Genomic DNA, 26,207 nt, shown 5'->3' on the forward strand with positions numbered 1-26,207 from the left:
GAATGGCTTGCTGCTGCCTTGTGATTGTGGCTGTCTGACACTGGCAGCAGTCTGAAGATAGTCTTTTGCTGTAGATAAGAGTATACACGTATGATGATTCATCACATAGATATTCCACTATTTGCAGCTAGGAGAAGTCTGGAGAAGGAGGCTGGAGTTGCTAATGTAGAGAAATACATTGAAAAGACAGAAAGTACTGTCATAATATCTGATTTGTCCTGCAGGAATTGTAGTTCATGCTGGAAGTAGATCATTTAGAAAAAAATGTGATGGTGGTTTAGCAACTGCCACAAACAGACAAACAAATGACAACCCCCAGAAAAATAAAAGAGCAGCACTGGACATATTACAGAAATAATGTGTGAAGCTAATGGAAGGATAATGTAATTAAATGCAGATCACTCTTGTGGATCACATATAACTTACGTGTGGAAATGTGGAAAGGGTATTAATGTCTGTGGAATCCTGACCCAAACAGACAGAAAGGGAAGGAAGGGGTAAAAAAAAAAAAAAAAAAAAAAAAAAAAAAAAAAAAAAAAAAAGGAAAAAAGAGTAAAAAAATGAAGAGGGGTGAGAACATGAGAACATGCGACATGAAAAGTGAGACAGAACAGGGTAAGAAACCAAATGGCATACTAACTGTGCAGGGGACCATAGCAGACAGGAACATTGAAGGAAGAAAAGGAAGGAGGCAGATGGTGTCTGGAAGGGGGTAGACAGATAATCTTACAACATTTTCCTCCACAGTTCTTAAAAATGGCCAAATTATTCTAAGCCTCTAGATTCCTGAGGTTGTTTTTCCAAACTTTATTTCCATAGAATAAATTATGTTCTGCCTTTTGTGACAGGTGTACAAAAAAGATAACAGCCTACTTCTGTTACAAGCTATTCAATTAGCAGAAGTGGTACAGAACTGCTCTGGGATCTGAAATTGCCAGTTCAGCTAATGAACCATGTAGGTGTTCAGGTTGGTTCCATGTGACTTGTGTAGGAGAGGGCGTCTTTCTAGCTGTTGCATTTTTTAATTAGAAAATTTCACTAATGAGCATGTTAAAAGGGCATTTAAGTCAAGAATCAAGTTAAGAAATGCCAGCATCAGAATGTGCCACTGGCGTATTTGATGGAGTAGGTCACAGAGTCAGTCTCCACTTTAGCAGGTAGTTGACTCATTAATAGATTTTTCTTTGAAGAAAAGTGAGTTTTCAGTTAAAAAAAGTTTAATGTGGTCTTTTAGAATAAATACTATCAAAATTGCAGCAAAATTATTACCATTTTCTGGTTTTGTGACTGCCCTGATACTGACAGCCTTTCTTATTGCCCTTCTGTTTTCTGCAGAAGTTGCGGATCTCTGTGGCTTCCCACCACACCTCTGCTCTTTGCTGGGCTCTCCTTTTTGGTCACCACCACTCAGATAATATCCTGTATCTGCTTGAATCCTAAAAATGAAAATGAATGTCTAATGAGAACTGAACAGGTTAAAGGAATCAAGAGACCCAGCACTGAAATTTTAGGATAGACAGTGTATGGGTTGGATTGAACTTTTTATTCTAAATGGGGCATGCTGTAACTCAAGGCATCAGTTTAGATAAGACTCAGAGAAGATGAGCAAAGACTTTTCTGAGTCATGTTTCCAGGCCAGTCTTATTTCATGGGATACTTTGCACATTTGCATCAGTTAATTTCATCAGCTTCATCAGGCATAAAAGAACCCCCACCCCCAGTATGTAGGGCTCCTCCTTTTACTTCCATCTCTCATTTTGGTTACTCCAGGACAGAGCCAGCCTTAGTTCCTCTAAGCCTAAGCTTCCTCTTAGTTCCTACTGCTCTCCACAAAGTTGACTTTATTTTCTTTTATGTGTTATCTTACATTGCAGAACATCAAAAACTGAATCACAGTTTATCTTGGTCTATTTAGTAGTGGCTACCCTACTATAAAACTATTCTTTACAGCATTTTTCAAGTATCTTTTCTAGCACAGACTTAGACTTGGCTCAGATGCTCCTGAAGTAACTATAATCTCTTCTTGCTGTTGATCTGTCCTATACCCCAAGATGGTTTTGGGTAAGCTGTTTCTTCTTCTGAAACAGATTGGATGAATTCAAATGCAATCAAAGTCTTGTCTTCCCATGAGTCAGAGTGTATTTTGTACATCAAGTATTAAGACTGGTTTATACTTAATACTTTATTTCAGTGCCCTGATTCAAACTTCAGTGTAATAAATTTTATCACAAAATCTGGATCCAGTTCTAGTAATGGTATATTGCCTGCTTTTTAAAGTTTATCACCCTGGGCTTCTTTTGTTTGTTTGTTTTTATTGAGCCATGTATTCTAAAGCCCTAAGCAGAAAATAGGTAAGCATATTTGGAAGCGATTTAAAATGCAAGATGTAAAAAATGGCATTATCACTGAACCATGGTAAAACAAAGAACAGTTTCCAAATTATACCCATATTAATATAGTGATTATTATTTCTTCTTTGATTGTAATCAGAAGAGTCTGTCATTTAGGAGGTTCCTTTCAGGGAGCATTAGGAAGGCAATAAATACCACCCAAGCATCAGAAAACATCCTTAGCTATCTTTTAGTCATTGCAGTTAACCATTGTATTGTCAGTATCTGTATTGTGTGTGACAGACGGCTTCAGTGGACAAAAAGAACATAATCCACTTTTTCATTATTCAGACCAATAATGCAATGCTGTTCTTTAGAGACACCTTCATAAAACTTTAGTTTCAGACACAAACGGTATTAGAGGGGTGAGACAGACTTCTGAACTATAGCAGTCTGGTTATAAGAGTATACAACATGGCTCCAATACAAGATTATCTCTAGCATAATGAGAGGGAAGTATGTATTTTACAAAAGCAAGAAAATGAGAAGTGAATTCTTAACTTCATTATCTCCTCAGTCAGAGATGTTGCCATTAGGTACATCTGAAGGCATGGATCTGCAAAAAGTTTGGGTACTGTACCCTCTAGTCCCACGTGTAGTGTTGCATGTATCCCTGTTTGATGGAGGATTTGGGAGATGCTTCGTGTTGACCCCCGATTGAAAGTGTGCCTTAACTTCTTCCACTATTCTGCAGGCCAGGTAAGCAGGAATAATTGCAGCAAGATCCTGTGATTCTTTTATTTCACATAGCCCAGGGAACATCATGCACATGGTAACTGCTCCATTTCTGGCCTCTCCAGGAGCCCCATTCATTTTGCTGCCTGTTTTTGCTTGGGTGCAGCTCCAGTTTCCTCTGTCTCCAGTTCTCTGGGGTGCTCCTGCTCTCCAGGCTCTGACTCTTCCTGCCCTATCATTTGAGGAGTTTAATGATCTGGCAAAGCATAGAAATAATTCAAAATGCTTGTTCTGTAGAGTACCTAGGTGAGGGTATTAAGCTCTGCCTTGAAGGTCTCCCACCTTCTTCTCAAAGTACTGGGAAAAGGGTTAGTGCATCCTTCTTAGTTTCAGCTGCCTTCTGCTCAGACCCAAAGCCTCCAAGGGTTGTTGTGAGATGATACTGAGGCAGCTTTTGAAATCCTACATGTGCTTATGGAGCAGAAGCTGCAGCAGCATGGTGTGGGAAAGATGCCTGTGAGCACCTTGTCTTGCCTCAAGAGGTCCTGTGCACCAGCACCACCACCAGAGCAGCATAGGTGACAACTCTGCTGGTGCACATGGGAATGTGTATGTGAGTGCTTCTCCCTTTCCTTGCAACCTCCCCCAAATAGTTTCAGTACATCATAATTGCTGTGTGTCACACATTTTACACTTAAAATCTGTCACCTAGGAATTCCGTGGCAGATCTTTTGTTAGGAGTTTCATCTTTTAACCAAGCTGTTTCTCTCTGCCTACAAAGCGGGTGCAAAAAGTAGTTGTGGCTTCTGTTTCCATGCATAGACATTTATATAAGCAGCTGATTGTCAAAGGGTAGCAATCTCTGTGCAGTTTTCTTTGGCTCCATGTATAGTCCTTCAGTGTTTCTCCCACCAGAAGCGAGAGATTTCCTTGTCATGTTAAGGGTCACCTTTGGAGGTCAGTCATTTTGATGAAAAAAGAATGTAACAATCAGAGATGCGTGTAGCATTTGATTCACCATTCAAAACACTTCAACCCTAATTTGGTACTTAATGTATTGGACAATTTCACTTTCTCATGCAATAGTTTTATGTGACTTTTTTTTTTTTTTTTTAATGTTATTAAGGAGGTAGCAAATAGGTCCCTTATATTTTTATCTATACAATTTAATTCCTAGACTTGCAAAGGTTTCAGGCTTTGAACGTTGCCATAGTCCGAATTGAGCTGTTATGTTTAACAGCACATGCATGTCGTTCTTTGCAGGGTCACAGCCAAGGCCCACTTTCATCACAACCTGATTGCAGGCAATTTCTTCCAGTCCCATATTGACTTTTTGCAAGGGTGTACCCAGGAATTTATGAGAAAGCCATTTTTAACCATTTGGTCTAGGGAAACTGTATATGAAGTAGTTAGAGGAATAGTGACACAGGGATATACTTTTCTAGTTTATGAGTTTAACATAAGTTGGATACTCTAGTGTTATATCCTGGTTTATGCCAGAATTCTCACCTGAGAGCAAGAAAGGAATCTTGGTATTGTGCTGGGTGCTGCATCTCATGAAGGTATCCAATGCACAGGTGAAGACAATGTCCCTTGCATTTGGGCAAAGTATTGTATCTTTTTCGCCATAATTTAATTGTATCCAAGTGGATAGCGACACCAGTGGATTTACTGTTGCTCTAATTTGTTTGTTTGGAAAGATTTATGGAAAAGGCAGTTTTGGCTCAGTGTGGCAACAGACATGTGGACCAGCTGTCTTGTACATAAGCACCCGCTGATTTGGCTTGGAGAGAAAACTCTGGGACAAAGAAAGAGGTGAGGAAATGCCAGTCATGGCACTGTGCACACAAGTTGTGGAGGGGGGTGGAAGTGGTGGGAAGGAAGTGTTGCTAGCGAGCACTGAAGTCAGTTTGTGAGTACATGACTGGAGTGGTAGCTGGAGTTAGCTGGTAGTCCTACAAAGAGAACATTTTAATTTTACACTTGTGGACTGCCTTCGTGCTGTTTGCCGAATGTATGGCTCCTGAAGTACCGTCCAGCTGGCAGCTGCGTGCTGGAACCAAAAATGAAGCCATGATAAGGTGGCTGCATGCATTCCTGTGTGTTCCTTCGCTACGTCTGGTGCCAAGCCTTCCAAAGGAAGGAAAGTTTGGAAACCCTTTTCATCAGGCAAGGCCTGGACAGAAAACCAGAGAAAGAACAAGTAAGGGCCAAATGCAACAGCAAACAGATGGCTGTACCTGGAACCTGTTACCTGGCATCTGAAACTCAGTTTCCTCTGAGCAGGATAAATCTGTGCAGTACACTCGGGAAGCAGGCAGGCCCACTTGGTACGCTAGATCTTTGCACACTACATTTTGGGTGCTGGAAGGAGATTTAGCAGAGTGAAGCTTCCGTTCCCCGAATATATTCCATCATCTTCCTCTTTGTGGAGATAATAAGGTGGTTGTGCAAGTTTAAAGGGTCACATCTCTGAAAGTTTTGTACAGCATAAAAGCGGTAGGCTGAATTTGCTTCTTGTATTAGTATTGAAAGCGTGAGTGTAGATGATCTGTTTTCTCTAGCTTTTTTTTGTCAGAATGTTTTCCTTTCAGCTGCAGAGTTAAAAAGCAAACAGTTTGTTGTTCAAAAGCTGTAGTTTCATTTACCTCATGGCTAAAGTATTTACATTTTCACCAAAGGACAAATGTTTAAAACAGTAAAGACCCTTGTAAGATATGTTTTCTCTTATATATGAAATACTGTAGGTCAATCTTGCACCAATACATAGGGAAAATTAACTAATGGTTAATCAACTAAAAAGTTTAATTAACCTATTAACTAATTAACATTCAACGCTTAATTTTCATAAAGGATTTTTTGCAGTATCCATTATTATGATGAAGCTATTTAATGATACACTGAGGAGTACTACTTTCTTAGAAGAACTGATTCATAAGGTAGCCGTAATACTGTGGATTTATAAGCCATACTTTATACCAGAAATATATTTATTTCTGCATATATTCCACACAGCTAATTCAGAATTCCCCCTTTTTCCACCTAAAGGTAGAACAATATCTTACAAAGATATTGTATTTTTGAAACAAAGAAGGCTGTTGTATGATTGACAATTTCTGGAAAAGTTACATATAAATGTTTCAAATATAGAAGCTGTTTTTTTCTTACCTAAGACAGACCTCTTTGGATGTTCAAAAACAAGATGCAAGCTACAGAAAGATATCAAATGCAATCTAAGAGAATTCACTGTACCATATTATTTTGTGTTTTAAAATGAGATGTTTATTTACGTGTGGAACAAAACAGAGGATCCTGTAATTTCCAAAGATGTTCTTTGTTTCCAAAAGCTATCTCCCACTATCTGATTAATCAGCATCTTTTTCCTTTTTCCATGAATTCTTAAAATCTATTCAGACCTTTCTGAGAAAAAACAGCTAACATATTTGAATAGGAAAAACACAAACATGAAGATTTAACACTGCACCCCTACAGCTTTCTGTAGAACTGCAGTCCTAGGAGTGCAATTCAGCTCTGATTTATGTTCTGAATTTTAGACAGGAAATTCATTTACTAATATGAAAATAAAACATTTTACTCATAGCAAAGTGAAAATACAATCATGTATCTCAATCTGTGAAGTGTTGCTGGGGCTTTAATCAGAAAGTATTATGTAATAAGCTTAAGTGCATTTCTGCTTATATTTTCCTCATCAGTGCCTCTGATTTAATTTCTGTATTTGATTAAGAAGAACAATGATGTAGGGGCTGGTAATATTCTGCAAAAAAATAAAGGTTGAATATGCTTATAATGAAAAACACCTTACTTTTAAAACTTTTACCTGCTCTAGTTATTTAAAATATCATTCTGCATTCTGTACTATCGCTCTGTCTTAACCTATATTGTATGTAATTTCAGATCTCTATGATTATATTGAAGAAATAGGAAGCAGGTACAATTATTTTGGTTTAAGTAGTTGTTGGCTTAGTTTCTACATTACACTTGCTTGTGCAGCTAAAGATGTGCTTGTCTGAGGGAGGATTTCCAACATTCAACAGATAATTAAGGACTTGATTCTCATTGCTTCAGTGCAAGCCAAATCAATTGAATGCTTACTTATCCTAATAATCTAAATTTTGCGAATTGAGAATTAAGATTTTAGTGAGAAGCTTATGAAAAGTGTTTTGTACATGTCCACTTTCCATTATGTTACTTATGAAGGCAAGACTCCCTGGATAGCAGAGCACCCTAGATAAGATAGCCATTCCAGAAAATTTAAGGTGATTGTAAATATTGCCTACCAGTAAAAAAATCAATTATCATTCAACTGCCACCTCCTCTTGAGTCCAGACAGGTGTCATGTCTGCCCCATGCTCTCCCATGGTTCACAGCAGGAGCTGTTATACAGAAGGTGGTGCCAGACTGGTGGGCTTGACTTTGCATGGTGTTGCACTTGACTCCTCACCTTCCCGGCTGTGAGGTCCCTGGGATGGCAGGGCACCTACTCAGAAGGGTATTCCCGATTTTCAGGCTGTGGTGCAAAGATGCTTAGTCTGGCTATGTTTTGGACTAATTTGGCCTGGCAGAGCTGTAGCATCAGGTCTGTGAGATGATGTGATCATGCTCTTTCCTGAGTTGGGAGCAGCAGGCCACTGTGTTGTGTCACACAGCAGATGGAAACACTGGCAGACCTGAGTTCAGTCTGTATTTCAAAGGCAGAGTAATGCAGCCATGGCTAATTGAGAATTTTAATTTTAGCTGTTATTACAAACCTTAAATGTATTGAGACTTGTGACTCTTTAAGAAAGGAAAGAAATTTACTGCTTGACACCATAACGAAACACCCTTGGAGCTGTTGCTGTAGACAGGCTTAGAAGGCACTCTCCACAGAAGAGCTTTGTGAACTTTTCTTGCTACTCAGTGTGATTTTCAAATGCCTGATTTCGTTTGAATTACTGCCCTTCTATCTATTTAGCTAACTACTCTTCACAGGAAATAATTACTATGTCTTTTTTTCTTCCCCAAATTGCTATTACCTTATTGCTGAGTGATAGTCTGGTATTTCTGGTAGCATCTGATTCTAAGGAATACTGGGAAAAATGCATCCATGCATACAAACAAACTTTAAGTTTTTTGTATACAATTTTCTTGCTTGTAAATATAGTTATTTACCTGGCCATTTCACCAAGTGGATCAAAACTGATCAAATATCCACAGACTTTAGTATAAATATCTCCATGGGACTGAGTGGATAAAAAGAATAAAATCCAGAGGGCAGTATGCTAGTACCAGCAGCGCTTAATTATGATGCAGACTTCAAAACCTGTTCTGCAATCAGAACTACTTCTCTGTCTTATGCTACTAGCATTTGTTTCAGGAGAATCCAAGAGATTCAAAACAATACATGACCCTGTATTAAAGACGAAAAGGTGGTCAAACTGAAAACATGTAAAGAGTTATCCCTGACATGCAAGTTGCAGTGTGTGATATGGTCAAGTGGTGTGGATTTGTTGGTTAAAGAGTGGTTCATAGTCGGTAGGGCAGGTGGTTTTTGAAATGTTCATATGTGTATTAAGGAAGAGAGTTCACAAAAAGGAAAAAAATCCAGAGCGGCTTTTGATGGCTACTTTGAAACACAAAATGAGACTCCCTTCACGGCATGGGGTGACAATTGAGATTGTGGGTTTGTCAGCAGGACATAGCAGTTACCAAACAAGAATATGCTGGCACTCAAATATCATTATTGTATTGTGTTGCTGACAGGCACATCAGGAAACATTCCCAGCTAGATGTCATTTGTAAGTTTAATAAACTTACTTTCTACTCTGTCATCTATGCCACTGCTGAGAATATTGAATAGCTCTAGACTGTGAAGGATCCCACTGACACCTTTCTTTGTACATCCTCCCATGTACACCATGTGCAAAGCATGACCGCTGCTAAGAATTCCTTCAATGTTCCTTCTGCTATTAGTGTGCCCATGCAAAATCATCACATCAGTGGCTGAGTACTTCTCATTATAAATCTGACTAATTTTTGTTCATACTTTCAAAGACCCTTTAGAGGTAACAGCCATTTTCATCTAACTGTGTTTAAAACTTAAAATGGACACTAGATGAGAGGAAAACAGTGGTCTCAAGTTGCATCTTTGTGCAATTTATGCTACCATTGTAAATGTACATAGGTGTTGGGAGTTCAGAGGTAATTCTGATATTAAGTTGGATGTAAAGCCTTAAAGGTCTTAACAAGATATATTTGAAGGAAATAATACATAGAAATGTATATATGTGTGTGTACTTTTCTTTATAAAGGCAAACCTCAGCTTAAACCTTTTTTGCCGTTTTCATTAAACATCTATGATTTCGTGTTTTAAATAAAGAAGAAATGGCTATACTGGGGGGGAACAATGGTTCGAAATGCTCTTTAATTTGGAGCTGTCATGAGGCAGAAATAGAAGCATCATCGTAAACGAAGTCTCTGATAATTGTCAGCAGGCTGGAATCTCAGCTGGCGTAATTCAGAATAAAACTCTAGATGGAATTTGTGTCAGTTTATGTTGTCAGAGACCTCCCTCAAATACTGGAAAAGACCTGAGAGTACTTGTTTTCTCAGCAGGGGAAAACTGTGTTGATTTTATGCTTCTGTAAAAGCATACAGATTTCTGTGTAAGTCAGAGTTTTACCATGAATGTATCTGGCTGGGTCAATCTAAGATACACATATTAGGTTTAATATTTGCCAGCATCCATAATGGCAGTATGATTTCATTGCACAGTGCAATAACTGAAATTTCTCAGATACACTAGTTTTCCTGGTGATTAAATGGTGATTTTTTAACACCAACTGTAATTTCAAAATTCACAGCTTTGTGGAAAATAGCTGCTAAATATACATTATGTACAGTAAGTTAAATAAATTTACAGTATTATGGTGAATATACACAGAGAATAGGGACTGCTACAGGAGGTGTATTTAAAAGCACATTATGATGAATAATACATAGTAGTATTGAACGTTTCAGAAACTCATATGCGGCTAGACTTAAGTGAACTCTTTCAAAACCTTCCTCTAAAGAATAAGTCTGTATTCTTTTCATTGATTTAACAGTTCATGGAACCTCCTAACGTTTTTATAAATAACACATCACCTCAATTTCGCTTTCCAATTTTTTCTCATCAGTATAATTTTCACAGCCTGCATGATCTTTGGGAGTAAATTGTTACATTTCAGTCCTTGAGCCAATGAACTATGCTTTTTCCTCCTACCATTATTTTTTTTGCCACGCTTATACATCTGTGGCAACTGAATATGTGTTGCCAGTTTTCATACGTTTTTGTAAGACACACATATCTATCTGTCTGTTTTCCTGAGGGTCTGCTGCATCTAACTTTTTTGATAAACTTTGTAATTTTATCTTCTATTTGTACTTAAAATCTCCAGTTGGGACTGGTACTACTATAGCAGTAACATTTCTGGCTCCCTTGCAAGCAGTTAAAAAAGGAAAAGTTCAGAGCTTATTTAGGGATATATTTCCAGTTAATGTGTGTCGACTTAAGAACTGGGACAATGCCAGAGTTGCTTTGTTTTACCTGAAACCAGCCAGCTCCTTCAGCTCTAGAGCTGCCTCCTTGACTTCAGACAGCTACACCGTCCCTTTCTTGTAGCTGCTTTTCCTTCCCACAGCTGCAGTGAAGCTTACACAGTGCAAAGACATTGCCATCTTCAAGCTGTCAGCTTTGGTTTTTTTTCAAGGCATAAATGGCAACAGTTAAAGCTAGAAGCCAAGAGAGAGCTCACATACTGGTGAACAAGACACACAAGGTTATCTGACAATTACAAAAAAACAATCCAGAAACATCTGTCTGTTATGATAAAAGCAACATTTCTTAGAGCCATCTGTCTGCTTTCAGATTAGCTTTAGACTGTAGAAATAACCTGCCTTTGATTAAGGTGATTGGGTTATTTTTCCTTATTACGCCTGTGAATAAAATTATAGATGGATTTAATACATGTAATGGTTCTAAAAGGGAAATATTTTTGTCTTAGACAAGAAATAATGGAATAGATTCAAGGAGCATTTCAGTTGTGAATCTCTTCTAGGGTTTGGGGATTTTTTTTTCTTTGTTATTTAGGAACATTTTTACTGCCAGACTTGGGAAATAATCAAAACAAATACTATTTCATCAAAATTTCTTTGCTTAGTAGAAATTCAAAATGATCTGGCAGATATTTATTTCCTGCAGTGTTTTTTTGTTATGGTCATTTTGGAGGTTTTGTCCTTGTTGTAGTACTGGTGAATAGGCTGTTTTTTTGAGACACTATTTTGTCCTGTCTTTACCATTCTGAAGACGGCTAAATGCTTGCACATGTTAGACAAGTGTCTCATTTTATTTACTCCACTGTTCATTGGAGCTGAAGCCATACTGGTCAGTCAAGAGGGTGTGGAGAAGACATTTTCAAACAGAAGCAGCCAACAAGAATGAAAAGTGACAGCAAGTTGGGACTGTTGTCTCCCTGATGCAATGGGAACAGCAGGTATATTTTGTTTCAATTCTAAAAGAATAATGACCCCACTGAGAAGAGTCACTGCTGCTAACTATGCTTGAGAGAAGCCCATAATTTACAAAGATGCTCTCAGCCCCGTCGAGGAGTGGTTCTCTCATACCTGCAGACAAGAGGAATGCAGCAGTGGTCAGCTCCTTTGTGAGTCCTCCCTGGCCCTTTGAAATGATGCTTCTTCAGTAATCGTTTTTGTTGTGTCCCACTGTTCTTAAATGGAGGGGAAGGGAAGAGGCCACAGCTGAGGTCAGGATTTCTCTTATGAGAATTTTGTATGAGCGTATTGTTCTGAGTAACAGACAGAGTATTATTAGAAATAATATTTTGATTTTCTGCTTATTGTCTTCAATTTCCTTTAAATTTCCAAAAGACCAAAATAGAATTTCTGCTATGGCTGTATTAATTTTTTTTCCCAAGGTTCTAGATGACAGATGGAGTTACTGATAAGAATCTTACTTCTAATGAACTGAACTGCACCAGACATGTCCATTTAATACAAACCTTGTCTGCTGTTCTTTTTAAGCCAAAATTTTGCTATTCAGTTTTTTGATAAATTGCACTTAGAAGAATCTTCTACTGTTTAACTGTAAAGCAAGCAAGGTGAGGATTTAATGTCAGCATCATGTAGCTGGTGAATATATATTTTTTTTACAAGCCTTCTAGCAAATAGGTTTTTATTCCTGTTATGGTGAAGCTGTTAGGACTGTAGTAAGTTCAGCTCAGTCTAGCAAGTAAATGTTGCTGTACTTTTATTTTTTGTTTTAAAGGACTGTCTGCAAGACAAGAGAGATTAATTTGGCCTCAACTCAAGAACTGAAGATACAATTAGGAATTTTGTAGGATTTCCTTGCAAATGCCAGTTGTTAAATGGTCTATTGAATAATTTGAAGTTGAAACTCGTTCTTTGCAAATATTTTTTTCAGTAATGTTTGAAACAGAGTAATGTCAAAATTTTCTGCATGGTTCTATTGTAGCTGATAGTAAGAGGACATGGTAAGAGAGAATTCAGGTTGGTTTCTGTTTCTGATCCATATCCTATGCGCTCATGCACATTATGCTCCTAACACAGTGTTTCATAATAGGTTCTAATTTTTTATTTATTATTTATATAGTTTCTTTGGCATGATAGATATTGCTCCTCCACTTCCCGACAAAATTCATTGTTGTTTCACTTCTCAACAGTGTGAATTTCTTAAATAGCAACATAATGTCTGCAAAGTCCCATGTTGACACAAACAAAAAAGGGACAGTCTTCCACCTAAATCAAAGGATGGTGGGTAAATTATACGTGTAGCTGTGAGTGGGGAGAAAAAGTATTGTGCTTCTGAATAGAGTTTTTTTTCTTTTCTGTGTAGCCCTTTTATAGCCAAAGAGTGTGTCACTGAGCCAGACTGATCTCTAAGTAGGTGCCTTCCAGCACTGTTTATACTTTTCAGAGTCACAGTTCATTACTCTAACAGACACATCACATCATTTTGCATACCCCTTACATACTATTTCCAAGTAAACATCTCCCACTTCCAGGCCCATCTGCACTTTGTTCCAGCCAAGAATAGTGCTTTTGCATGTTAAAATGTCCTGCCTGGATCCATTGACCAGAATGTAGCTCCCTTGCCTACCTTGCATCTGAAATCAAAACCCTGTGGTTGATATCCTTCTGTGCCTTTAAAAAGGAGAGGCTGTTCTCAGATTATATATTAAATTGTTGCAAACAGTAAGTGAGCCACCAACCTGTGTATTTACTGTAGTTTTCTACTTAAAATAGTCTACTTCAATATGGATTGGTGATAAATGAACTAACTAAAAGGTGTACTTTTAAAGGATCCTCCTTTTTTACTTTTCTCCTGCCAGGCAACTTTTTAAGGAGATTTTTTTCTACTGCTGTATTGTGTTGTATTGGTATTGAGGTAATATGAGGTATTGTGTACAGGGCAGTGGATGGAATATCCACTCTATTGAGCTTTAAATGGAGAATTAGTAAGAGAGAGATTCTGTCCTCAAAAGCTTAACATGTATTAATAAACCAGAGGGTGAAAAGAAAAAGCTGAAGGGTTATTGTTTGCTCTTTAATTAACTTGCTGAAAATCATAAAAAGCCTGTAGTTGGCTAAAAATAATAATCTAGTTTCCCACTTCAGAATCAGTTCATAACCGCAATATTTTTAACCTCTGACCCAACATAGGTTTTAATTTATAATAATAGCTAATTACAAAAGGGAAAAAAATGTGCCTTTTCTTAAAGCTCAAGTAAAATTTGTGAAGGATGATAATAGCTAGATTCAGGAAATGAAACTACTTAATTGAAGATATTCTGAGATAGTATCATTGTCATTGGGTATTTAAGAGATTTTAAGACAGTACCAGTGCCATTCAAGTAGGTTAGCTTTGTTTCTTTAATAGGTTTGGAGAATTAATGTGGGATTTTTTCCTTCTCCCTTTCTTAACAAAGAAATAAGTTTGCAGAAAGATTCTTTGAAGCCATCTGGCTTAATCAACTTTGAAGTCCTCCCATAAGGAAGATTTACATGGCTCTTCTTGTTTTAAAGGAATTCAATATGAAGAAAATAATATATGTCTTATTGGCTGGAAACTGTGTAGTAGATTCCCTAAGGTGACTGTCCAGCACAAGATGTCAGAAGTTTTGAGTTCTCCAGGCTGTGAAGGGCTCTGAAGACTGCTTGCAGACTGGGCTGCTTTTTTCACAAAAGAGTTCCAGAGTTGCTTTTGATGGCTTTAATGACATCTCTAGAAAAATAAAATAAAATAAAATAAACTTCCCTACATATATGAGGATCAGCTATTCCAACTCTGTCCCTCAGAAGTGATTTATTGCCTCATGTCAAGTTTCAGTCTTGAATGAGGAAAGAGCTGTGCACATTCATTCTGTTGAAATATTTGGACAATTCCCTGAAGAAATTTGATTTTCTGCTGTGACAGAAAAACAAATTCTGTGACTTTTCTTTTTTTTTGTGTGTGTGGAATAGTTATCTGCCAGTTATTGATTTGAAACAAATCAGCAGAAGATCTTATGAGTGTCAGAACCAGAAACAAGAGTTAGCAGGATGGAGGTAGGGATGGGATGAGTGAGGAAGCAAGAAGCAGGAGCAAGGTGACAAACCAGAATTATAATCTTTGTGTGTCAAACTGGCCCACCAAAGTCTTAAGGTGGATGACAAAGGAGTTTTACTTGTAATTCAGATAAGGAATTGTTAATTATCAAATTATGTATAGAAAATAGCAACTTGATGGTTATAATTCCACAGCACTTTAGTTAAAGTTGTTTTAGGCCTGTATCTTTTAGACTTATGTAAGATATAGGTTGGGAAGCAAGATGATTTTGCAGAGAAAGAATGAAGGATAAATTAATTCTATCTACATTACTCCCAGAAGGAGCTGAGTTATAAAAGTTCAGGTGTTCCCCTTGGGAATGGGCTTTTCCTGGTGAATGCAACCACAGAGTAAGGAAGGTGACCGAATGTGTTCTGAAATGTGTATTGAGAAAATACATAATATAAGCAAATTAGCTGAATATAGTGTGAGGGAGACCTTTTGGATTTAATAATAATGTAACACTTGTAATTTGAGTTGTCTGTTCTGGATGTTGCTGATACCTGCATTAGCAGTTTGCATGAATCTGGCTTTAAGGTAGGGATGGTTTTGAGGTAAACATTAGTAGCAAATAGTTCCTCACCCATTGATCATTTTGTGGGGAAAAAACCTGACCATACATAAACACACATACAATTCACCAGCTGCAGAGTTGACCTCATGCTTTTCTTTACAGACAGTTAATATTTGTCTCCTTTTGCAAAATGTGACAGCTTCAACAGAAATAACAGCACAACTGACCAGTTTCTTAGTAATGCTCAGCCAGGATGTGAAAGAGCCAGTCAAGCTGCTGCTACAGTATAGCCGGAGGTTAGAGGGATGGTGCATAGCAAGTCTTCTCTTGTGAGCCAGAGGATTAGAGAAGACAAGGATTCTCCCTGGCTCCTTTTTCCCATCGAAATATGACAAGTCTTGGAAATCTGGACAAAGGAAGACTCCTCTGTGGGGCAGACCCTCCAACTGCTGTCAGCACCAAATTTCCTAAGCATTTCACAGAGCTGAGACAAACAGGGTCCTTTGTCAGGAGAGCAGAGCAGGTGCCTTGGGTTCCCTCAAGGATGTGCACAGGAAAGCAGTAGTCTTATGAAGGATGTGGCACTGCCTGGTTTCTGGCTAAGTAGACCTGGGAACTGAATCTTTATAGTGACTCTTCTGAAGGAACAGGAATCCTCTCTATAGAAACTTCAGGTCTAATTTTATTTTAACCTTATCTGGAGGAGGCATCCTGGATGCATTTAGTCAGAAACATGATTCTTCGTACTTTGTCTGATTGTTTCTTTAGGAATGTGAAGAAGAAAATCAGTGTAATGGGTGTAGCATTGTATTTGCTGGGTGCTTGGAGTGTCCTCTGAATATTCCTTGAATATTCAACTGCTATGTGGCCCTGCCCTGCAAGAATCATAGAATCCGAGAATATCTTAAGTTGGAAGGGACCCATAAGGATCAAGTCCAACTCACTGCTCCCTGTAGGACTACCTAAAGCTGAACCATATGACTAAGAACACCTTTCAGATGCTCCTTGAACTCTGACAGGCTTGACCACTGACTGATACTCTCTTATTGAAGAACATTTTCCTAATGGCCAAGGTGACTCTTACATCTTGAATAGAGCTATTTTACATGCTGTAGGGGGGGTGGGATGATGTTCCTGCTTAACAACAGTGACAGACTGTCTCTGAGTCACCTGCAAGAATGGTGTCTTCCATGGACTGGCAAACCAGAAGACACTGGGGAAACCTTGAATGTTTCTGAAGATAACCAGTTTTTGTCTTCTAGTGTTGTATTTTTGACCTGCTTATTTTAGGTTTTTATTGTCTAATCTCCCATTTCAAGTTTATTTCTTCCTTTTGGGGGGGATTTTATTTTGCTTTGGTTGGAATTTAAATCTACAAAATGTTTGATTTCCTTTGGTGTCTCAGTTAAGTTTCTGCTCCCTAATTCCACACGCAGAACCTCTACTTAAACAACTCGGTGGCTTTGCATATATGCTGAAGTCAGGCTTTCTCACTTTCTTTTTGCTCAACTCCTCCGCCAAATGTAGGGACAGATGATCACAAAATCACAGCTTTTATGCTAGAGGAGAGGAATGAGGAAAAAGGGATGTAGCAAGGTTTTGTGGGAGAAGAAGGAAAAATAACGTGGAAGGCGTTTCTGACAATATCTAATCCTTTATCCCATTGCTGGTATCTTCTAATTATGTCTTTTTTTTTTTTTTTTTTTTTTTAATGGGGGGAAGAAAGATCACTTTGATTTTTCTTGAATTTGTTTCTGATTTTTTAAAAGCTGCTGAAGTTTTATGCCCTCCTTCCATTTGCAGGGAAGTGTCTATGATGAACCTCTCAAAATAAATGGAGCCAGTTTCAAACATGCCCTGCAGAATGAGCCCATAACGTTCATTGTTTAGGACTAGGGATGTGTCCTCCAGTTTGGTCCATTCTGCCAGGGGAACTTCCTCCAACTTCTTTCCTACTTCCTATTCTGTTACAGTGCTAAATAGCTTATCAAGGACAAGAAGTGCAGTTTCTACTATCTAATTAATGTAGTCAGTAATCTGATGTTTGTTTCAGTCCTTGGGTTCCCAGTAAAATGAAATAACTACTATTCACGCACTGAAAAGATTACAGAATTCCTTACACACAAAATATGCTGTCACTACAACTTTGTTTTCTCCAAGAAAATGTTCCCATGTAATGCTAGCCAAGTAGAATGGTTTCTTGCTGACCTGCTCCTACATGCTTTAGTACATATGTGCTCTACTATCCTGCTTGTCTTAGTTTCTCCTAGAATAAATTTTGTGCTTTCTTCAGTATGGCCCTTATGGGTGCAAAGTTCCATATTGATGTTCACAGAGACAATTCATTGTCCTTGATTTAAACTATGTTCTTCCTAAATTTTCTTGTTATAGTTGTAATGAGCGGCTTAGTCAGCCCAGCTTTTTTCTTGTGACTAGTATTCTGTTTTTTAATACTGGACAAGCAAAAGTGGGTGTGTTCCCTTGCTTGAGCTCTTGTGCTGGTTCCTTTGTACTAAAGTAGGAGGAGGCTGTGGAAGTGTTACACATAACCCAAGCAACCAGAAGACTTGGAAATAAGACTTAGCACTGGGTTTCAGATGTCCTGTAAAGTCATACTCTGCAAGCGTTCTGTGATTTGCCCAGAGCAAGTCTGTAAGCTGCAATGTCAGAAACTGCCAAATTCTATTCTTTAGTTTAGAATCACTGCTATTTCGGCTTGTTTATTAGTGTGTACACACTAACACTTTTTGCTGGATATGTGCTTTTTTGACTGTCTTTTTCATCATCTTTACACTGAGAGGGTGATAGGTATGAAACAGCTGTTGCTGTGGGGTGCAACTGGTAGATATCTATACCTTTTGTTTTAATGATTCTTGCATAGTGTATTATCACTTGCTTGATGACACCCTTCTGTACACAGTGTGCTCTAATTTTTGCAACCAGGTGGCAGTTTGGAAATTTTACTAATACTATTTTTTTTTTAAAAAAATGTTGGTATCAACCTGTGGCTTTATACCACCATGCAAAACGGGTGCCTAGTAAATCTTCTCACTTCAGTTTCACAAGCTGGTCAGGTTGTACTGTTTGTTTGTGAGACACAGCTGTTTTCTTAGAGGGGCAGAAGTCTCCTCATTTGCACGAGGGACACCAGATGCTTATAGCCAAAATAATTGTGAGTAGGTTGATATTGCATGTGTGATCCAGATCAGAACCCTGCAGAGTCTGCTAGCTTGGGAATTTCCTATGCAAAATGTGATGCAGTTGTGGATACGTGGCATTCGAATACTAGAGACATGGAGCAGGCTCGTTATAGGCAAAGTTACAAAGAAACTTAACGGCTACCTGATAGGCACTACTCATGATCTGTTAGAAAAAAATGGCATTGTTTACTACAGGGCATGTTTCTCTCAGTGCTTCAGCTGCCAAGCTGATGGCTGCATTCAGGAGGTCACTGATCATTCAGCCACACAAGGGAGACGTGGCAGTGCAGAAGTGAATGGACAACCAGTGCTTTAATGAAACTATTTTTAGAAAGAAAAAGAAAGAATTTAGATGACTAAAAAATTCAGGTGAAAGCAGACGGGTTTATGAGTGAAAATGATGTGAAATAATGCAATCAGTATTTTATTAATTTTGTTGTCTTTTGTAATATTGCCTGCTGGTAATAAATTATTTGAAAGTGTTGTGAACTGATAGCTCAACACTGACCAGTCTGAGAGCGCCTAATATCCTTTGAATTTTCCGAGTTCCTCTGCAACTACCTTAAATGTGATGGTCCCATAGAAATATTATTTTGAGTATGAAAGTTTTGACCATATTTGCATACTATACAAGTACATAAAAAGTGTGTCATGGTGCTATAGGGGCCAGTGGCTCCCTGAGGCTGCACTGGCTCTGGGCTGGCCCTGAGCCCCCACAGCCAAACCCCCAACAGGAGGGAGGGATGCACTTGCAGCCCATACACCTAGTCCTTGCAAAGCTTAACCTCAAACAACTGCTTCTACAGCAAATCCTGCAAAAGCAGTGTTACACCACTGCAGCATTCTTTCTCAGGTGGTGAGGGCAGAGACAGCCTTCACCCTCCACCTTTAGAGAGATCATGTGGCTCTTGCTTATTCTGCACTATGTCGTAGCATTGCACTTGCTAGACCTGGTGGGACAGCCACATGCAGATGTGCTGGCTCCTTAGTCTGGTTGATTTCAAGGGGCAGGATTCTCTGAAATGGTGGGTTGAACATTTTTTTTTCCTTGAGAGAGAGGCTCAGAGGTATGAAGGGACTTGCTCAAGATCACATGGCAGATAGAAGGGAGGAAAAATCCCAGCCTCCAGTCTTCCTCCTGCCTTGCCTAATGGGCAGCCTATCTCACAGGCGTACCTGCCTCTTGCTAAAAGGAGAGTAAAAGGATCATTCTCTTATTTAGCAGTGATGAAATAAATTCAATTTTCTATTTAGAAAATTATCAGGTATCTCCAAAGTACATCAGACTTACAATTACCTGGTTCTGTTTGCTTGATAAGATACAGTGATGTGTTTGCACAAATGGATACAGTGCTGCGAGCAACAGAACTGTTCATATGAAAAAAAGTTACTCCCCCAAAACTTCTGTGGAGCTGTTAAGAACCTAGGAAATGCTCGTTAAAATATGGTACCACTAGTGCCTTTTGAAGTCACCAAAAAAATGTGAATTTATTTTCCAGTGAGAAATGCAAGAGATATTTTGATAGACAGTTGCTAGAAATGGTGTCACAAAAGGAGAGAATCAAAATAAAATGGTTAAGATGCAATTAATTGTTATTTTTCCTGTCCTCCATTCACCTTTGATCTAAGAGAGTTTTTTCCTTAGAGAGGGAAGGAGGTGTGGAAAAGAGATTTACTGCACTGAGACCATACTTCTGCTGTTAGTTGCTCTGCAGCTTCATCTAGAAGAGCTTATTCCTGTTTTTCACCCCCTCAGGGCTGACTGCCTTGGGAAGCGTGTTAGATGGGAACCAAACCATGGTCCCTATCTGAATTACACCTCCTGGTAAGTTTGCTCACAGATCAGCTGTGGCTCTCCAGAGCCTTAAAATATTCGTATACTTGGTTCAGGACATTGGACTCACTTTTAAAAGACATATTTTGTAATAGAAAGAAAGGTATTATAAGAAGCCAATATACTTTCTAAGGCTAAGATAGAGATCCATTTCAGTAATCAGAAGTTAGTATCATAGTTAAATTTGACTACTTGTGTGGAAAGTCTTTGATTACAAGATTTCTGCATTTTAAAACATTTGATGCCATTTAGCAAAATAAGATAGAATTGTCAAAGACATGTCCGTAAATTGGATAATTTCATGATGATCTGTAAAATAGTTTATTGGAAAATAAAATGTCAAAAATGTAATTCTTAATATCAAGGTAAAATTACTTTTCACAGTAGTGGCCATCTATGAAATGTTTCCATCTACGTTTTGTGAGTATATTTTTCCTGTATGAGAGACTGGAGAACTCAAGATATTTTTTTTTAAAAAAGCAAAAAGAATATTATTTAATCTCTTTCCGTGTTGGGGTGCTAAGCTTTACTGTCACAGGCACAGACACCTTCTTAAACTATATCTAATCTAGTGTTTCCTTAAGTTTACAGCAGCATAGCCAGAAGCATAATTTAGTCCCCTACCAGCAACAAAAGTTTCTGGAGCTCTTGAAATATTTTTGTTCTGCAATTACATTTAGAGCTCCAGAGTTCTAATATAGTCTTTTTTTTTTTTTTTAACATTTTCCACATTGTCTGGAGACTCTGAAAAATGCTAATGTTAGAATCAATAAATTTAACATAAATTACTTCTGCAAAATTGCATTTGTAAATTTACAAAAGAGTGAACTGTAAAGCACCTGCTAGCTGAGGCTAGAGTCTACATGCTGATAAAAAGGCAAAAAAGTTGAGCTGATATTTGCCACTGACAAAACAAGAGATAAAATGTCCTTATTGGTGTCCTAATTTTTGTTCAATTATCAGTCCTGATCTTTGCAAGCAAAGCATTGAAATCTAAAAATACTAATGATTAACTGTACATTTCAATACCCTTGATCCATGAATTTAATCAACCTTAATTGATATAAGCTTGTATGTTATCAAAAGTTGAGTTGCTTGGCTTTAAAATTATAAACACTATTTTTGATTCTGCAGGAAATAGTTTAATAAGTTGTTCAAAACTGCTCAGTCAGAATTCTCTTTCCTTGGTGTAACACTTTACTGGCATGTCCAAACAAATGCAGCAGCACTTCTCTCTTCCTGTTGAGAAACTTCAAAAATATTTCACATCGACCCTCTATTACTATGAAATGGAATCACAGCTGAATCTCTTAAAAATTTTGGAAGATACTTTTCCAAAACAACTGCTTCAAAACCATTCCTGTCCCTGACAGGTGCCATAAAAAATAAAAGATATGTGATTGGATGCAATGATAAATCTTATTCTGCTCTTAAACATTTCAGACATCCAGCAGAATAATTTAATCTCTTTTACATAAATAATATATTATAAAATTACATTGGGGTATACATAACAAAGTAGTATGCTAAGCTTTTTAATATAATTGAAATACATTTGAACAGACTAAAAATATGCTTTTTATATCTTGAAATGTGTATTTCATTTTCTCCAAACGGAAAAGAATTTTTAGAACCCCATTCCTTACTTCTTCAGGCAATTCCTCCATATTGAAAAGCAGAATTTGAAGTCAAGATATTTCAGTGTTTGGACAGGTAGGAATTGTACTATATGGTGCAGTTTGGGGGTCTGGGGGGAACATCAATTCTGTCATGGAAGTATTCTCTAAAATGTGGGGCATGAGGAGAAAATGATTGATGCCAAACATTTTGTGCACAAAGCTTTCCAGGTGTTTGAATTTCTGAGTAGCAGCAGAAATTGAATAGTAGCAGACGGAGCATAAGCAACCAAATGATGCAGATCTCTTACTCAATATAGGGTGCTACTGGGTGGATTAGTGATTGTCGCCTTTTTGTTTTAAATGAGTGCATAGAAGACTCTTATTTAGAGGTCTGTGAAATCAAACAACTTGTGATCCATGTGTTTTGTGTTGTGGGTGAGAAGTAATGTTTAACTGCGTTGTAGGTTCCTTAATGTTTTCTTCCGGAGATGATATAAATTCCTTAAAAACAAACACTCTTAAAAGGCAATGCAATGAAAATAATCTATGAGAAACTCTTGGGCTATTTGCACAAACTGAGACTGACTTTGCAATATTTATAAAATACACAAGTGGAGCTAAGAAAAGGTTGATTAGATTCTAGAAGCTTTTGCTGATCTGTAGTAGCACCTCTTATTTTTCTCAGGGACTGCAAGTGTGAATAGTTTTGAACCAGCCAGGTCTGTGCTGCATTTCTCATGCTGTATGCCACGGGGATGGGATCCAGTCTATCCCAAAGGGCACTCAGCACCCAGCACCTCCTGCTAGATCTTGTGCTGCTAAGAGTGTCAAAACTCTGCCTGGAGGTCTGAGTACATACTCTTTGAAGGGATGATGGTATGGGGGCAAAGCAGAGAAAGTCCTTCTTGCACTTGGTACTAGAGTGAGGAGGTCTTTCTATTCTACCTCCACCTCCCCATTTACCCTGAAAAACAAACCTGTGTGTGGTCTCTGCTGTACCCTCACCACCCCTGCCCTGACTGGATCACTGATGGAAAACCTCCTTTTTTAAAGCAGAATATCAGCAACATCCTCTCCCCAGGTCTGATGACTTTTCTGAAAATACTAGGTTCTACCAATAAATGATCAGTGTGTCACCTTTACATTTAAGTCCTTTGAAGCACTCTTCTTCTATCTCTTTTTTAAACTCAGCAAAACCCCTACCTGTACACATGTGAATTAAGATGCACCCGTGTGCAGCTTCTGCATCTGTGGAGCTGAGGAAGTAGAGGGAAAGGCAGAAACATGGTACAAATCTGATGTGCAGTGTCATGATTTTCTCTAGTTTCTCTTAAAACTGGCTATAATGATATCTTCATCAGCTATTGTTTGTTTGTTGTTTTCCCTTGAACATCAGTGTCTGGCTATCATGAACAGAATGGAAGCACTACCTTGCTTCACATAGAGCACTGAAGATCTGGTGGGTGGCAGTGGCTTGTTTCACTTTTGACTGAACTTAAATCCTACCAGTGACCAAAACGGGAAAGACTTTCTATCTGGTAACCAGCTACTCCCGCCAAGTAAGCACTAATATATTTAATTTATTTTAAGGTGTGTTTCTTATGTCACTTCTTGGACAAGACTGATAATTAAAAAACAAGACAAACAAACAAAAAAGACTCTGTATGACCACAACTCAATCTGGAACTCAGAAAAATAAATTCCTGTCTAAAGTATTATTTACATCAGTATTATATCAGCAATCACGATGTAATATATTTACATCAGTATTACAATGTGATACTGATCTATTAACAGTATTCTGTGACTATTAAAAATATATTTGTTTTAAACCATATGCCTGTCAATTACTTTAGGTTAATGTCTACAACTGATCATAGATAGGTCACTAGTTATGTCCCCAGATAACATCTCCTGACTGCTACTCAAGCAGGCTCATCTTTCTGTGTGTGTGCGTAAGTGTGTGTTTTCATGTATATGAGAGAGAGAGATGGGGAAAAAATGTATTCATAAAGTTTTACAACGTACCCTAAAAGGTGACTGGCTCTGACTCTGTCAGGCTAAGGGAAGAAACGCATTTATTCACCTGTTTTTGTAAAGTCTGGATTGGTCTTTTATATGTGATAATACCTAATATCCTTTGTAACTGCTCTGTCCATATTGATGGTGCGTTTGGCTTTCTGCAGTGTGAAAAAGGTTTTTTTTTTTCTCAGCCTCTAAGTATAAAAATCACTTGTATTTTTCACATACTTACCTTTGTTAGCCTTATATATAACTTAGCAAGGCCAAGGCAGTTTCTAAATGAATACTACATACTATGACGGATTATGATCTTTCAATAAATAAGTCCTGCATGCTTTATACATTCATTTTTTTCTTACATCTTTTTTTTTCTTTCAAAAAATATGCTTTCCATCCAGCAACAGCATGCAGAGAAAACTCTGACTTCTGTGTACAGAATCACATTTGTGATTCATGTGCACTCTTTGTCTTGACTGGAAAATGCAGGTTTTGAGTTGAACTTGGGAGAAATGAGTAATTTCCTTTGCTTTATTAGTCCTGAATATAATTTTTTACTGGCTAGAGGAATATCTCCCTTAAATCTCAGTTTGTACATTACCCCATTTTGAAGGGCTTACTGGTGAGTAAGAATATGTCTTTTAATACCTTATTTGATCAATGGGGAAGTCTGTTTTGAAATAATAATTTTGAAAAGATGTTTCCAAAGCTTTTGAAATAATTTGGTATATATTTATTTGAGCAATAGTGTTTATCTGTATGGAAGACTCTGCAGGTGTAACAGAAACAGGCAAGTGTCATGGTGTAACCCCAGCCAGCAACCGAGTACTACACAGGCGCTTGCTCACGCCCCTGCCCCCCTGCAATGCTCAAGGCCATCTGTTCAATAGGGAAAAAAGGTGAGATGAGACAGCAGAAGACAATCGTTGTGGAGAGTACCTAGGTATGCTTAGTGTGGCCATTGCAGTACATACTTGTGGGGGAAAAGGTAAAACCTGTGAGGTAAGAAGAGTAACAATAACAATAGTAATTGTAATGAAGAGGAGAGGGAGAGAGAGGAATAAAACCCAAGGGAAAAAAAACATGTGAAGCACATCACAATCACTCACAAACCACTGCCTGGTGACCAGCCAGTCCCCGAGCAGAGATTGGTGGCCCCCGGCCAGCCCCCAACCCCCACCTCACACACACACACTCCCCACCCTGGACCAGTTTATACACTGAGCATGATGTTCTATGCTATGGAACATCCCCTTGGCCAGTTTGGTTCGGCTGTCCTGGCTCTGCTCCCTCCCAGCTTCTTGTGCCCCTGCTCGCTGGCCGAGCCTGGGAACCTGAAAAGTCCTGGATTTAGAATAAGCCCCACTTAGCAACAACTAAACCATCAGCGTGTTATCAACATTGTTCTCATACTAAATCCAAAACATGGCACTGCAGCAGCTATAAGAACAAAATTAACTATGACAGCCAAAACCAGGACAGCAAGAAATGAGTGTGTAAGCCAGCCCCTCCCTTGCACAGGCACTCACAGTATGGTTTTCTCTGTTTACCATAGCATTAGACGCTGTGCCAGAAACCTCTGGATCCAGAATTATTACAGAGATACTGTTACAAACACTGTGTTGTTTACTTAGGCAAAAAGATCACAGTTTGGTGTCATTTAGTAATGAAGGCTGACATGATTTAGGAGACATGGAGAAACAACTGAGGTCCCATGGAGTATTTGTGCCAGTACTGTCATTCAGGCTAGCCACCACGGCCCTCACAGATGTTAGCTGGCTTTGAGAAAGTCCTTACTCTCCTTTCCTATTTCAGTGCTGAGGTGAAAAGGGCCGTGGCTGGACAGCTGGTATTTCCTAGGTGTAGATGATCTTCAGAAATTCATGATTCTGAACAACTAATTGTAAATTATGAACCCTTGCATAGCATGGAGTAACAGCTAATTTTATCTGACTAGTATTCTGCAATATTTCGCTCCTTTGGCTGCTTCAATGTGACCTCTTTAGCTGTAATGAGTTACATTTATGTGTATAACAGACGACAAGGCAAACAGTTGAAGCATAATAGTCCTGTGAAGCTGCAGAGATTCACAATTGACAATCCCAGTGGAAGCATTAATCTCATGGGCACCTGTGGAGGAAGGATTGCTTTAATGGCTGCAAATGCACTGGGAATATGTTAGTAAATTTTATGTGGAATTCTCTTCTAATTCTCTCCTCCATCCCTCTCTCACTCTACATTGTAAGGTAGCAGCAAGTCCTTCAGTGTGGAAAATGTAGTATTTCATTCCACCA

At 38.3% G+C, this 26,207-nt stretch overlaps 1 long non-coding RNA gene across 1 annotated transcript in view; it reads left to right on the forward strand.

Moving 5' to 3' along the window:
• The window catches only part of LOC308059533, a 42,587-nt gene continuing 16,380 nt past the window's right edge, over positions 1–26,207 (forward strand). Inside the window, exon 1 of the long non-coding RNA XR_013926284.1 lies at positions 1–26,207. This exon is cut by the window's right edge and continues 7,046 nt beyond it. This is a non-coding gene — a long non-coding RNA (uncharacterized lncRNA).

Source organism: Falco punctatus (genome assembly GCF_963210335.1).
Source record: "Falco punctatus genome assembly, chromosome: 2".
Taxonomy (NCBI): Eukaryota; Metazoa; Chordata; class Aves; order Falconiformes; family Falconidae; genus Falco; species Falco punctatus.